Source organism: Bubalus kerabau, chromosome 20, assembly GCF_029407905.1.
Source record: "Bubalus kerabau isolate K-KA32 ecotype Philippines breed swamp buffalo chromosome 20, PCC_UOA_SB_1v2, whole genome shotgun sequence".
NCBI lineage: Eukaryota > Metazoa > Chordata > Mammalia > Artiodactyla > Bovidae > Bubalus > Bubalus kerabau.
In genome coordinates, this window is record NC_073643.1 from 30,846,138 (window position 1) to 30,860,798 (window position 14,661).

Sequence of the window (14,661 nt, forward strand, 5' to 3'; positions counted from 1 at the left end):
GATGGCCATCAGGCACTAAAACAGCAACAGCTTATAGGAAAGTGTGTTTAAGCTTGCACAAGCACCAGCTATTAAACTTCTGACCTTTCACTAGGATTTTCTTTCTGCCTGTATTTTTTACAAGCAAAGAGCTACAGGAGGTCAAAATGGAGTGAGGTCTTTGTTCCATGATTATATTATGGTTCAATTAGGATATTCCCACTTAAATGAGAATCATGCCTGTATTTCCACTGTGGTGTTTCCAGTTGTGGCAATTATTGCTAAAAAGAAGTGAACTGTATATGTACTATAAAGACCATTCTAGCCTGTGGAGGCGTAAAGATCTTCCCTCAAGTCCATCCCAACTGTGCTATGAACTAGTTGTCCTTGGGCAAGTTATGGTCTCAGAGCCTCAGTTTCCTCTCTGTAAAATGGGCACAGGGGGTATTAGCATCTTCAATGGGTTGTTATAAGCACTGAACAGGGCAATGCATCTAAAGGATTTATGTTCATTAAGGCAATGCAAATAAAGCACTTGGAACAGTGTCAGTACTCAGTAAGTGTAGCTATTATTAAAATTTATTTTTCATCAAAGCCAGAATGTATAATCCTTCTCTCCCACTCTTAAATAGAAGTCTTTAAAAAAAAGGCTTTTGATCCAATTATGGTAAAAAAAAAAAAAGTATCATATACATGGGGAAAAGACACAAAGCATACTACCATTTTAATGTTTGTCCATGGGTGTGACGTTATATATAATTTTTCTTTTCTTCCTTCAGCTTTCTATGCTTTCCAGATTCTTTGGAAATGTGCATGTACATTACTTTTATGACCAGAGGAGAAGCCCTGACAAATGCTATCTTTAAAAGAGAAGAAAAAATATTGAGGCAAAGTGCAAGATGATTTTGTAGGAACTGGATGAAAAAAAAAAATCCCAAGTTAGATGGAGAAACAGATGTTTTCTGGTCAAGAGCTTATTAGGAGGGAAGTGACATCAATTTGGGTTCACATCAGCTCAAGTGGCAAATCATAATGCAAAATGAAAGTACATACAGAGGGGCTGAACCCACGCTGGGATTTTGTCGTGTGAATCATCAAGCTAGAAATGACCTCAGGACATATGACCCGCCCCCTCCCCTCACCTCAGGAAAGCTGGCCCTGTAACTTTTCAGGACAGATGAGCAATGGTCCTCTAGGAACTATACGTATATTCCCTTCCTCCTAAGCTTCAGGCAGGCTCAATTTAGCCCTTATAGCTGCCCCCAACCAGCAATCTCCAACCCAGTTCTCCTGCCTGGGAAAGCCTGGGAGTTGGCCCAGAGCCTTCCTGCTCACCCTGGGTCCTTCCTTGCACAAAACCTTGTCCCCCTAGAAGTCAGTGATGTCAGCTGTATGATAGGGATAGGAAGGATTCGAGGAGGTAAAGCAGAGCTGGGAGTTCAAGGGGTGGGCGTGGGGGAGGGGAGGGTGGGCAGTTCTCTTCTGGCCTCAGAGCCCATGTTTTATTATGTCTATGTTACCCTGGTGGGGAAAGTGACTCACAGTAAAGGTAGCCTGTCTGCAAAAAAAGGTGACGGAAATTTGGAGTTGGGGACCGCGAGCCAATGAAAAGGCAGTTGGGGGCTAGTACTAGAGATGGAAGGAAGGAAGAGACTGAGAGGAGAGGGTTCAGGGAAAAATAAAGCAGCTCAGGGGAGTAGTGATCAGCAAGGGCATCTACAGAGCAAGAGAAACCCTGACAGCTGAAGAACTCGAGGACCAGGCTGGTGGAGATTCCCTTTAACCCATCAGCTGTGCAGGACTGTTACTCCCCTCCCATTACCCACGAGCTTTTGGGAACTAGCCATGTGTTCATGGTGCTTTGGGACGTGGAGAAAGTGAGGTGGTCCAGGAGTAACACAGAGGGGGACACAGGATGGCAGCCTCAAGAGCAATGAATGATGGTTAAGGACTAGGAAACAGTAGTGACCAAGGCTACAGCCCTCATGACCAGAGAAGGTAGATCTTTCTGGAAGTCTGTGGAGGTTTTGAAGGAGACTTGTCAAAGCACTACCATGGAGGTTGAAACCATTTCCTTAGTTTATTAAAGGAAAGGGTGATTACTGAATTCCAGAGAACTTGGGGCTCTCCAAAGGGGAGGCGTCCATGTGATGAGTGTTAGCAGAGCTAATATGAGTAGAAGTGAAGAGTATTACTCTTAGTATTGGTACTGGCATCAGTATCATTATTCCTTTGGTTCCCTCAAATCCTCAATTAGCTCCTGCATCTATTCTCTTGGGGCCAAATCAATGAACCATGCTAAGATCCTGCCTCCAGGCATGTTGATGAGCATGGCATGTGGTATCAAATTAAAAGCCCTCCTGAGGTCCGAAAGATATGCTTACTGCTCTCCCCCATCCCTTCCCTGTTCATATACCAGGTGACCTTATCACAAAAGGAAAAGAAATCGGCTTGGAATGAATTTCCCTTCCCAAAGCCATGTGGGTCCTTAACCTTCCTAGATTGCTGCCAGCTGAAGGGTCATCTCTTGCTGCATAACTGATCACCCCACAACTGAGTTGCTTAGAGTAATGATACACCCTTGTTCTCTCACAGTTTTTGTGGGTCAGGAAATAGGGAGTGGCTTAGCTGGGTGGTTGTGGCTTGGGGTTGCTCAAGAGTTTGCAGTTGAGATGTTACCCTGGGCTGGAGTCATCTGAAGGTTTGAGACAGGTGGTTCTGCTTCCAAGGTGGCTCTCTTACATGGGTGGCCAGTTGGTGCTGCCAGTTGACCTCAGTTCCTCACTCCAAGGACCTCTGCATAAGGACACTTGAGTGTCCTCATGACATAGCAGCTGGCTTCCCCCAGAGTGAGTGATGCAAAAGAGGAAGGCAGAGTAACAATGTCTTCTTTTATGACCTAGCTTCAGAAGTCACACTCTGTCATTTCTGCAATATCCTATTGGGTACACAGGTCAGCACAGCTCAGTGGAGGAATATCCAAGGGCATAAATGCCAGGAAGTGAGAATCACTAGAGGCCATCTACCACTTCCAGATACCAGCTGAAACTGACTAAGCCACTATTCACAGAACCACTGTTTGTTTCTTCTTTCTACACAAACATGAAATAGGCAATATCCAGTTATGTAAATAGTTATAATGATAATCCCACTTGACCTTTATGCAAAAATTTCATCTTTTGAGAGCTATTACTGCTCCATGCTACAGATGAGAAAATGAAGGCTCACAGAAGTAAAGGGACTTGCCCAGTATCCCAAAATTAGAAAGTTCTGGAAGCCTGGGAACTGAACTTGTGTGTTGTAGTTCCTAATCCAGTGATCTTGTCATCATACCACGGCTGCCACTGGCTTCCAGGACACCACCTGTGTCCTTGTCTTCCAGGGCAAATGTGAAATGGAGAGCAGTTGTAGTGGAGCAAAGGAAATCTCATTTTTATTTTTAATTTTTTTTATAACACAAGTGATCCATGCTCATTTGGAAAAGCTACAGAATAAAAACGATTTTTTAAAAAATGGAAGAAAAGATTCTCCCATAATTATACCACCCAGGTCTAGCACTGTTAATGTCTTAGTGTATTCCCCAAAGAACAAAGGAAATGATTTTGAAGTACATTAACAGCATCTCCAGGGCAGACTGTGAAGGAAACCCCATCCACTTGGCTTCACCTGAGCGGAGAAAGGATGTGAAATATGACCTTGTGAGTGCAGTGGGCTGTGCGTGTGTGTTTATGCGGTGTGTGTGCACACGTGTGTACACACCTGGTACTTTAACATCAGCACTTAGCCAAGTTGGTGGAGGATTTATTACAACCTTAGCAAAGAGTGTTTCTGCCAGTGAGAGGCAGGGCGGCCACGGTTCCAGGCGGCAAAGTGGCTCACCCTCTGGTCTGGCTCAAGTTCCTCCAGGCAGGGGAAGGTTGTTTCAGTTTAATTTCATCCATTTGGTTTCTACGCTGCCCACTGAGAGGTTGGCGCCCTGTGTGCTCCTAGAGCACTGCAGGGCCCCCTTTCATCATCTTCCTTACACATAAAATGTCTTACTTGTGACCAGCTCCCTTGCCTGTCTCCCAACCAGAAGGTCAGCCCTGAGGAGGGGGCTTCATCTGCATAGTTCACCTGCATCTACCTTGCAGCACCTGCCACTCTGTTTGGCAGGTTGTCACATTTCAAATCATGTCTGAATTGACTGCAGGGTTTGAGGGTATACATATGAGAGTTGCTAAGAGCATCCACAGTTTGTATCTAGAAGGAGCTGGACCCCACTCAAGCAGGCACTCAGCATCCTAGCACCTTCTTGATGTCATCTATTTGTAACTCCCCCAAATCCTGTGGTTACCACCTGGAGACAGAAAAGCCAGGCCTACATTTTTTTCTTGTTTTTTTTTGAAGAATTGTAAGAAGTATTCTATCGAATTAGGTACCTGTTCTATCCTCAGCTAGAGAGGTAGAATAAAATTGACTCCATTTCATCAGTCTTGCTTAGTTTTAGCTTATGGAGACTCCTCCCTCCGAGTACAGCACCTTGGAGGCAATGAGATGCAGCATCATGAACAGCAGACTTGGAGTCAGATGACTTGGTAATCAAATGCCATGTCATCTACATTTCAGCTGTGCAAGTTGCACGAGTTTGGTGACCTCTCTGAGCCTCGGTTTCTTCACCTGTGAAATGGGAACAATAACACAAAATTTGTAGTGTTGTGCTGCTTCAATGAGGTAAAAGTGAGAGTTGCTAGCACAGTGCCTTGGCATACTGTCTATATCTGAGTATATGTACTTTTCCCTCTGGGAGTATCTCTTTTAACCTTGAAAATCTGAGAACAGTGCCAGTCACACAACCCCTGAAGATTTTGCCTGAGAACTGCATTGATCAGTTTTATCCCTAGACAGCTCCCACTGAACTGCATTTCTATTCATGGACATAGAACCATCTCCTTGTAAAATTAAGAGATGCTGGAGCACAACTCCAGAAAATGAGGTTGAGTGCCATCTCCACCCCACCCTCGGAAGTCCTGGAAGCCCACTCTCAGCACAGTCAGGACCAGCCAGAGCTGGAAAGGATACCTGGGTCCTGAGGGAGAAAGTGAGCAGGCTCTGCCTCTAGGGATGTCTTATCTTCTGCTTTGGTTGGGTTGGAGAAGTCCCTTCTGTAGTACAAGTCCAGGTTTGAGGGCTGAAGCTGAAGACCAAGGTTTGAGATGGTAATCCCCAGGACCAGGATGTTAGGAAGTGAGTTAAGTATATGCCCTGTGGCTCCCCTGCCTCTGGACTCCTTCCCTCTCTTTGAGCATCTTTCCTGTTGAAGGGCCTCTGGGAGCTTCAGGCTCCTCACTGTGGCTTCTCTTCCCATTACAACTTATCCATACCAAGTCTGACTCACTACACCTAATTGTTTTGATAATCAGATCCATGTTAAAGAGTTAATGGGTCACAGTTTATACATGTGACAACTTAACTAAGGTCTTCCTGAAGATCCCACCTACATTCTTTGGATGGGAGGACTGGAAATCATGTCCATCTTGTCTCCAGCATCTGACTGATCCAGCATCTTTCCACAGCATCTGACAGAGCAGTCACAAGGGTTAAGTATTTGTCATCTTTGATCAAGACCAGTATCCCAACCCCAATTTGTGGATGAGAAATCTAAGAATTTGAGGGATAAAGTGACTTCTTTCTCCAAAGCCTCTTGGTACCAGAACCTGGGGGTAGAGGTTGGGGCACAGATCTTCTGACCCTTTTCCAATGCCTGTCCCTAATTCTACAATCATCCCACTCACACTGATCTGTAGACCGGCAGCACTGGTGTCACCTGGGAGCCTTTTAAAAATTCAGAATCCCAACTCCAACCTGAGCCCTACCGAAACAGAATCTGCATTTTAACAAGATCCCCAGTTGATTCATATGCATTTAGACTTTGAAAAGCCCTGGTCCAGAACTCACTTTTTCCCCCTGATTCCTTTCTCATCATTACTTCAACTCCAACAGTCTGTGAACCTCCGAGGCTGAATTTAGCTCAGTCTCAACACACAATATGCAAGGTATCCCAGTGTCATTACTTACAGCACAGTTTTCCAGTGAAAAGAGTTCTGTCCTGTTTTCTGACATTTTTTTCCTTTGACTTATTTAAAATTCTAAAAAGAAAAGCCTCATTAATGGAGTCCTTTTTAGAATGGACAGGAGATTCTACCACCTTAAACTTCTAGCAGAAAAGGTATGATAGACACTTCATAAATAATCATAACTGCGTGGTGACATGTATGTGAAAGCACTTAGTAAATTACAAAGCAGGGCACAAATGTTACTGATTATAATTCCTAGGCTGTAGGAGCACAGAATGAGATCCTTCGTGAGCCCATTCAGGGTGAAAATATTTTTCAGGAATATGATGAGAAATTTTAAACTTTTCTAATTATTTTTTATTTTATTAGGCATCCAAAGAGCTACACTAGTGATTATCAACCCTGGCCATGCATCGGAATATTTTGGGGAGTTTTCATGTAAAAATACATGAGCCTGGGCTCTGGACCTAGATTTTCTTGTCTTGAGGATGGGACTGGGCAAGGGTCTATTTTTAAACTCTCCCAGGTGATTCTAATACACAGTGAAATTCGAGAACTGTTGAGCCGGAAAGTTGTTATTTCCAGGTTTACGGTAAATAAGTGCGAGTGAGCATTTTATCCATATTTATGATACGGCTGATGTCCAAGTTTTCTAATTTCTACATCTTAATGATAATCAAACCACCAGGAGATATCGCTAGAATTGAAATACTAATGGCTGCTGATTCCTAAGGGTATTAACTTGATAATGACCATTTCATTCATTGTTCATTCTTTCACAATTTCATGTCATCGGCCAGTTAACATAACAACATTGAGGACTGAGTTAAATCCTGATTGTTTGTGTATAGACTTGTACTCCAGTGTCAGCAACCAAATTCTCAAATTCCATGTAGTTTTTACTCTTATGATTAGACATTTTGACAACACAGGTTTGCAAGAATATCGATGAGAATTTAGGGACCTAAATTCTAGGGAATGTTCTTTCCTACAGTTTTCTGTTGAGTCAATTTCCTGCTCTGAAAAATGAGGGTGTTGGACCAGTGGTTATAGATATCTGGCCGACACTCAGATTCACCTGAATAGCTTCATAAAGCCATAGACGTCAAGATCCCAGAGCTATCAAATCTAGACAGCTGGAGCTGGGGAGAGGGCTATTGTAAAGAAGGGTTTTTAAAAGAACCCTGAAAACTCACTGGACGATCACACGTTTGGAGCATCTGAACAAGATAAGCTCCTAAGTTCCCAGCTCTCAGAATCTATGACATTACACCTATTTAGTTCAATTCTTATGTCAGAAGAAACTGATTTGGGGTTGAGGCCTGACCAGAGGGTAGGGTCTACAGAGAAATAAAACACAAAGTAGGAAAAATAGTAAGAGGCATCATCTTTGACTGCCTCCTCTATGTGTCTCAAGATTTGTGTTTGTGGAGCTTCTGTTCAAGTCTTCTCATCATAGTCATATTGCTCAATGATGAGGTTTCATCTCTTCACATTGTCTTTAAAAACTTTTGAAAAAGGTGCCACTTGGGAACAACAATTTTATAGGGAATAATCGCTTTCCCTGCTATCCACCTCATCTCACTTGCACTCTAAGTCTGAGTTTCATTGTGCAAAAGAATCTCCTTGAAAAGTTTGTTTAAAATACAGATCTCTGTATTTTACATAGGCAAAACACTCTCTGACATACATCACAGCAGGATCCTCTATGACCCACCTCCCAGAATATTGGAAATAAAAGCAAAAATAAACAAATGGGACCTAATTAACCTTAAAAGCTTCTGCACATCAAAGGAAACTATTAGCAAGGTGAAAAGACAGCCTTCAGAATGGGAGAAGATAATAGCAAATGAAGCAACTGACAAACAACTAATCTCGAGAATATACAAGCAACTCCTACAGCTCAACTCCAGAAAAATAAATGACCCAATCAAAAAATGGGCCAAAGAACTAAATAGAAATTTCTCCAAAGAAGACATACAGATGGCTAACAAACACATGAAAAGATGCTCAACATCACTCATTATCAGAGAAATGCAAATCAAAACCACTATGAGGTACCATTTCACACCAGTCAGAATGGCTGCGATCCTAAAGTCTACAAGTAATAAATGCTGGAGAGGGTGTGGAGAAAAGGGAACCCTCTTACACTGTTGGTGGGAATGCAAACTAGTACAGCCACTATGGAGAACAGTGTGGAGATTCCTTAAAAAACTGGAAATAGACCTGCCTTATGATCCAGCAATCCCACTGCTGGGCATACACACTGAGGAAACCAGAAGGGAAAGAGACACGAGTACCCCAATGTTCATTGCAGCACTGTTTATAATAGCCAGGACATGGAAGCAACCTAGATGTCCATCAGCAGATGAATGGATAAGAAAGCAGTGGTACATATACACAATGGAGTATTACTCAGCCATTAAAAAGAATACATTTGAATCAGTTCTAATGAGGTGGATGAAACTGGAGCCTATTATACAGAGTGAAGTAAGCCAGAAAGAAAAACACCAATACAGTATACTAATGCATATATATGGAATTTAGAAAGATGGTAACAATAACCCTGTGTACGAGACAGCAAAAGAGACACTGATGTATAGAACAGTCTTATGGACTCTGTGGGAGAGGGAGACGGTGGGAAGATTTGGGAGAATGGCATTGAAACATGTAAAATATCATGTATGAAATGAGTTGCCAGTCCAGGTTCGATGCACGATACTGGATGCTTGGGGCTGGTGCACTGGGACGACCCAGAGGGATGGAATGGGGAGGGAGGAGGGGGGAGGGTTCAGGATGGGGAACACATGTATACCTGTGGCGGATTCATTTTGATATTTGGCAAAACTAATACAGTTATGTAAAGTCTAAAATTAAAATAAAATTAAAAAAAAAAAATACAGATCTCTGGGCCCTCCTCTGATTCTAACTCAGGAGATTTGGGTTGGGTCTCGAAATCTACATTTTTATGAGCACCTGAGACATCCAAACTGCTTTTGATCTCCCTATAAAACTTAGTTTGCAGCCTTTCTCAAAGTGTCCTTCTGGTAAGCACCTCTTAGGTCCTTCAGCCAATGAATGGATAAATAAAATGTAGTAAATCCATACAATAGAATATTCAGTTCAGTTGCTCAGTTGTGTCCGACTCTTTGCGACCCCATGAATCGCAGCATGCAGGCCTCCCTGTCCATCACCATCTCCCAGAGTTCACTCAAACTCACGTCCATCGAGTCAGTGATGCCATCCAGCCATCTCATCCTCTGTCGTCCCCTTCTCCTCCTGTCCCCAATCCCTCCCAGCATCAATACAATAGAATATTCAGTTCAGTTCAGTTCAGTTGCTCAGTCATGTCCGACTCTTTGCGACCCCATAAATCGCAGCATGCCAGGCCTCCCTGTCCATCACCATCTCCCAGAGTTCACTCAAACTCACGTCCATCGAGTCAGTGATGCCATCCAGCCATCTCATCCTCTGTCGTCCCCTTCTCCTCCTGTCCCCAATCCCTCCCAGCATCAGACTCTTCTCCAGTGAGTCAACTCTTCGCATGAGGTGGCCAAGTCCTGGAGTTTCAGCTTTAGCCTCAGTCCTTCCAAAGAAATCCCAGGGCTGATCTCCTTTAGAATGGACTGGTTGACTCTCCTTGCAGTCCAAGGCACTCTCAAGAGTCTTCTCCAACACCACAGTTCAAAAGCATCTATTCTTCGGCACTCAGCCTTCTTCACAGTCCAACTCTCACATCCATACATGTCTACTGGAAAAACCATAGCCTTGAATAAACGGACCTTTGTTGGCAAAGTAATGTCTCTGCTTTTCAATATGCTATTTAGGTTGGTCATAACTTTTCTTCCAAGGAGTAAGCGTCTTTTAATTTCATGGCCGTAGTCGCCATCTGCAGTGATTCTGGAGTTCAAAAAGATAAAGTCTGACACTGTTTCCACTGTTTCCCCATCTATTTGCCATGAAGTGATGGGACCAGATGCCATGATCTTCGTTTTCTGAATGTTGAGCTTTAAGCCAACTTTTTCCCTCTCCACTTTCACTTTCATCAAGAGGCTTTTTAGTTCCTCTTCACTTTCTGCCATTAAGGGTGGTGTCATCTGCATATGTGAGGTTATTGATATTTCTCCCTGCAATCTTGATTCCAGCTTGTGCTTCTTCCAGCCCAGCGTTTCTCATGATGTACTCTGCATATAAGTTAAATAAGCAGGGTGACAATATACAGCCTTGACATACTCCTTTTCCTATTTGGAACCAGTCTGCTGTTCCATGTCCAGTTCTAACTGTTGCTTCCTGACCTGCATATAGGTTTCTCAAGAGGCAGATCAGGTGGTCTGGTATTCCCATCTCTTTCAGAATTTTCCACAGTTTATTGTGATCCACACAGTCAAAGGCTTTGGTATAGTCAATAAAGCAGAAATAGATGTTTTTCTGGAACTCTCTTGCTTTTTCCATGATCCAGCAGATGTTGGCAATTTGATCTCTGGTTCCTCTGCCTTTTCTAAAACCAGCTTGAACATCTGGAAGTTCATGGTTCACGTATTGCTGAAGCCTGGCTTAGAGAATTTTGAGCATTATTTTACTAGCGTGTGAGATGAGTACACGATGGTGTGGTCACTGACCTAGAGCCAGACATCCTGGAATGTGAAGTCAAGTGGGCCTTAGAAAGCATCACTACGAACAAAGCTAGTGGAGGTGATGGGATTCCAGTTGAGCTATTTCAAATCCTAAAAGATGATGTTGTGAAAGTGCTGCACTCAGTATGCCAGCAAATTTGGAAAACTCAGCAGTGGCCACAGGACTGGAAAAGGTCAGTTTTCATTCCAATCCCAAAGAAAGGCAATGCCAAAGAATGCTCAAACTACCACACAACTGCACTCATCTCACACGCTAGTAAAGTAATGCTCAAAGTTCTCCAAGCCAGGCTTCAGCAATACGTGAACCGTGAACTTTCAGATGTTCAAGCTGGTTTTAGAAAAGGCAGAGGAACCAGAGATCAAATTGCCAACATCCGCTGGATCATGGAAAAAGCAAGAGAGTTCCAGAAAAACATCTATTTCTGCTTTATTGACTATGCCAAAGCCTTTGACTGTGTGGATCACAATAAACTGTGGAAAATTCTGAAAGAGATGGGAATACCAGACCACCTGATCTGCCTCTTGAGAAACCTGTATGCAGGTCAGGAAGCAACAGTTAGAACTGGACATGGAACAGCAGACTGGTTCCAAATAGGAAAAGGAGTATGTCAAGGCTGTATATTGTCACCCTGCTTATTTAACTTATATGCAGAGTACATCATGAGAAACGCTGGGCTGGAAGAAACTCAAGCTGGAATCAAGATTGCAGGGAGAAATATCAATAACCTCACATATGCAGATGACACCACCCTTATGGCAGAAAGTGAAGAGGAACTAAAAAGCCTCTTGATGAAAGTGAAAGTGGAGAGGGAAAAAGTTGGCTTAAAGCTCAACATTCAGAAAACGAAGATCATGGCATCTGGTCCCATCACTTCATGGCAAATAGATGGGGAAACAGTGGAAAGTGTCAAACTTTATTTTTTTGGGCTCCAAAATCACTGCAGATGGCGACCACGGCCATGAAATTAAAAGACGCTTACTCCTTGGAAGGAAAGTTATGACCAACCTAGATAGCATATTGAAAAGCAGAGACATTACTTTGCCAACTAAGGTCTGTCTAGTCAAGGCTATGGTTTTTCCAGAGGTCATGTATGGATGTGACAGTTGGACTGTGAAGAAGGCTGAGCACCGAAGAATTGATGCTTTTGAACTGTGGTGTTGGAGAAGACTCTTGAGAGTCCCTTGGACAGCAAGGAGATCCAACCAGTCTATTCTGAAGGAGATCAGCCCTGGGATTTCTTTGGAGGGAATGATGCTGAAGCTGAAACTCCAGTACTTTGGCCACCTTATGCGAAGAGTTGACCCAATGGAAAAGACTCTGATGCTGGGAGGGATTGGGGACAGGAGGAGAAGGGGACGACAGAGGATGAGATGGCTGGATGGCATCACTGACTCGATGGACATGAGATTGGGTGAACTCCGGGAGTTGGTGATGGACAGGGAGGCCTGGCGTCCTGCGATTCATGGGGTCATGAAGAGTCGGACACGACTGAGTGACTGAACTGAACTGAACTGAACTGGGATGAGTACAACTGCGGGGTAGTTTGAGCATTCTTTGGCATTGCCTTCTTTGGGATTGGAATGAAAATGGACTTTTTCCAGTCCTGTGGCCACTGCTGAGTTTTCCAAATTTGCTGGCATATTGAGTGCAGCACTTTCACAGCATCATCTTTCAGGATTTGAAATAGCTCAACTGGAATTCCATCACCTCCACTAGCTTTGTTAGTAGTGATGCTTCTAAGGCCCACTTGACTTCACATTCCAGGATGTCTGGCTCTAGGTCAGTGATCACACCATCGTGATTATCTGGGTCGTGAAGATCTTTTTTGTACAGTTCTTCTGTGTATTCTTGCCACCTCTTCTTAATATCTTCTGCTTCTGTTAGGTCCATACCATTTCTGTCCTTTATCAAGCCCATCTTTGCATGAAATGTTCCCTTGGTATCTCTAATTTTCTTGAAGAGATCTCTAGTCTTTCTCATTCTGTTGTTGTTCTCTATTTCTTTGCATTGATTGCTGAGGAAGGTTTTCTTATCTCTTCTTGCTATTCTTTGGAACTCTGCATTCAGATGCTTATATCTTTCCTTTTCTGCTTTGTTTTTTGCTTCTCTTCTTTTCTCAGCTATTTTTAAGGCCTCACCAGACAGCCATTTTGCTTTTTTCCATTTCTTTTCCATGGGGATGGTCTTGATCCCTGGCTCCTGTACAATGTCACAAACTTCAGTCCATAGTTCATCAGGCACTCTATCTATCAGATCTAGTCCCTTAAATCTATTTCTCACTTCCACTGTATAATCATAAGGGATTTGATTTAGGTCAAACCTGAATGGTCTAGTGGTTTTCCCTACTTTCTTCAATTTTAGTCTGAATTTGGCAATAAGGAGCTCATGATCTGAGCCACAGTCAGCTCCTGGTCTTGTTTTTGCTGACTGTATAGAGCTTCTCCATCTTTGGCTGCAAAGAATATAATCAGTCTGATTTTGGTGTTGACCATCTGGTGATGCCCCTGTGTAGAGTCTTCTCTTGTGTTGTTGGAAGAGGGTGTTTGCTACGACCAGTGCATTTTCTTGGCAAAACTCTATTAGCCTTTGCTCTGCTTCATTCCGTACTCCAAGGCCAAATCTGCCTGTTACTCCAGGTGTTTCTTGACTTCCTCCTTTTGCATTCCAGTCCCCTATAATGAAAAGGACATCTTTTTTGGGTGTTAGTTCTAAAAGGTCTTGTAGGTCTTCATAGAACCGTTCAACTTCAGCTTCTTCAGTGTTACTGGTTCGGGCACAGACTTGGATTACTGTGATATTGAATGGTTTGCCTTGGAAACGAACAGAGATCGTTCTGTCGTTTTTGAGATTGCATCCAAGTACTGCATTTCGGACTCTTTTTGTTGACCATGATCACTACTCCATTTCTTCTAAGGGATTCCTGCCCACAGTAGTAGATATAATGGTCATCTGATTTAAATTCACCCATTCCAGTCCATTTTAGTTTACTGATTCCTAGAATGTCGACGTTCACTCTTGCCATCTCCTGTTTGACCCCTTCCAATTTGCCTTGATTCATGAACCTGACATTCCAGGTTCCTATACAATATTGCTCTTTACAGCATCGGACCTTGCTTCTATCACCAGTCACATCCACAGCTGGGTATTGTTTTTGCTTTGGCTCCATCCCTTCACTCTTTCTGGAGTTATTTCTCCACTGATCTCCAGTAGCATATTGGGCCCCTACTGACCTGGGGAGTTCCTCTTTCAGTATCCTATCATTTTGCCTTTTCATACTGTTCATGGGGTTCTCAAGGCAAGAATACTGAAGTGATTTGCCATTCCCTTCTCCAGTGGACCACATTCTGTCAGACCTCTCCACGATGACCTGCCCATCTTGGGTGGCCCCACAGGGCATGGCTTAGTTTCACTGAGTTAGACAAGGCCATGGTCCTAGTGTGATTAGAATGACTAGTTTTCTGTGATTATGGTTTAAATGTATCTGCCCTCTGATGCCCTCTTGCAACACCTACTGTCTTAATTGGGTTTCTCTTACCTTGGTCGTGGGGTATCTCCTCACAGCCGCCCCTCCTAACCTTGAACACAGAGTAGCTCCTCTCGGCCCTCCTGCGCCCCGCAGCCACGGCTCCTTGGCCCTGGGGTAGCTCCTCCCGGCTGCCGCCTCAGGCCTCCGGTGTGGGGTAATTCCTCCCTGCCGCCGCCCTTGGCCTCGGGCAGGGAGCCGGCCGCTCATGCGCCGTTGCAGCCTGGCACTTTCGGCGGCAGCCCCTGACCTCGGACGCGGGGTAGCTCCTCTTGGCCGCTGCCCCTCGGGCACGGGGTCCTCCTGGCTTCTGCCCCTGACCTCGGACGTGGGGTAGCTCCTCTCGCCCGCGCTCGTGCGCCGTCACAGCTGCAATGAATAATAGAATATTATTCACCCTTAAAAATGAATGACATATGGGTACCTGCTGCAACATGGATAAATATTAATAACGTTATGCAAAATGAA

At 43.8% G+C, this 14,661-nt stretch overlaps 1 long non-coding RNA gene across 1 annotated transcript; it reads right to left on the reverse strand.

The window, feature by feature from the left end:
* Window positions 1-2,578: 2,578 nt before the first annotated feature.
* Window positions 2,579-14,307, reverse strand: LOC129635467 (uncharacterized). Its single transcript, XR_008706315.1, has 3 exons — window positions 14,206-14,307; window positions 5,460-5,537; window positions 2,579-4,638 (listed from the first exon to the last, which is right to left on the reverse strand). It is a non-coding gene; the product is annotated as an uncharacterized LOC129635467 (long non-coding RNA).
* Between the last annotated feature and the right edge of the window lie 354 nt (window positions 14,308-14,661).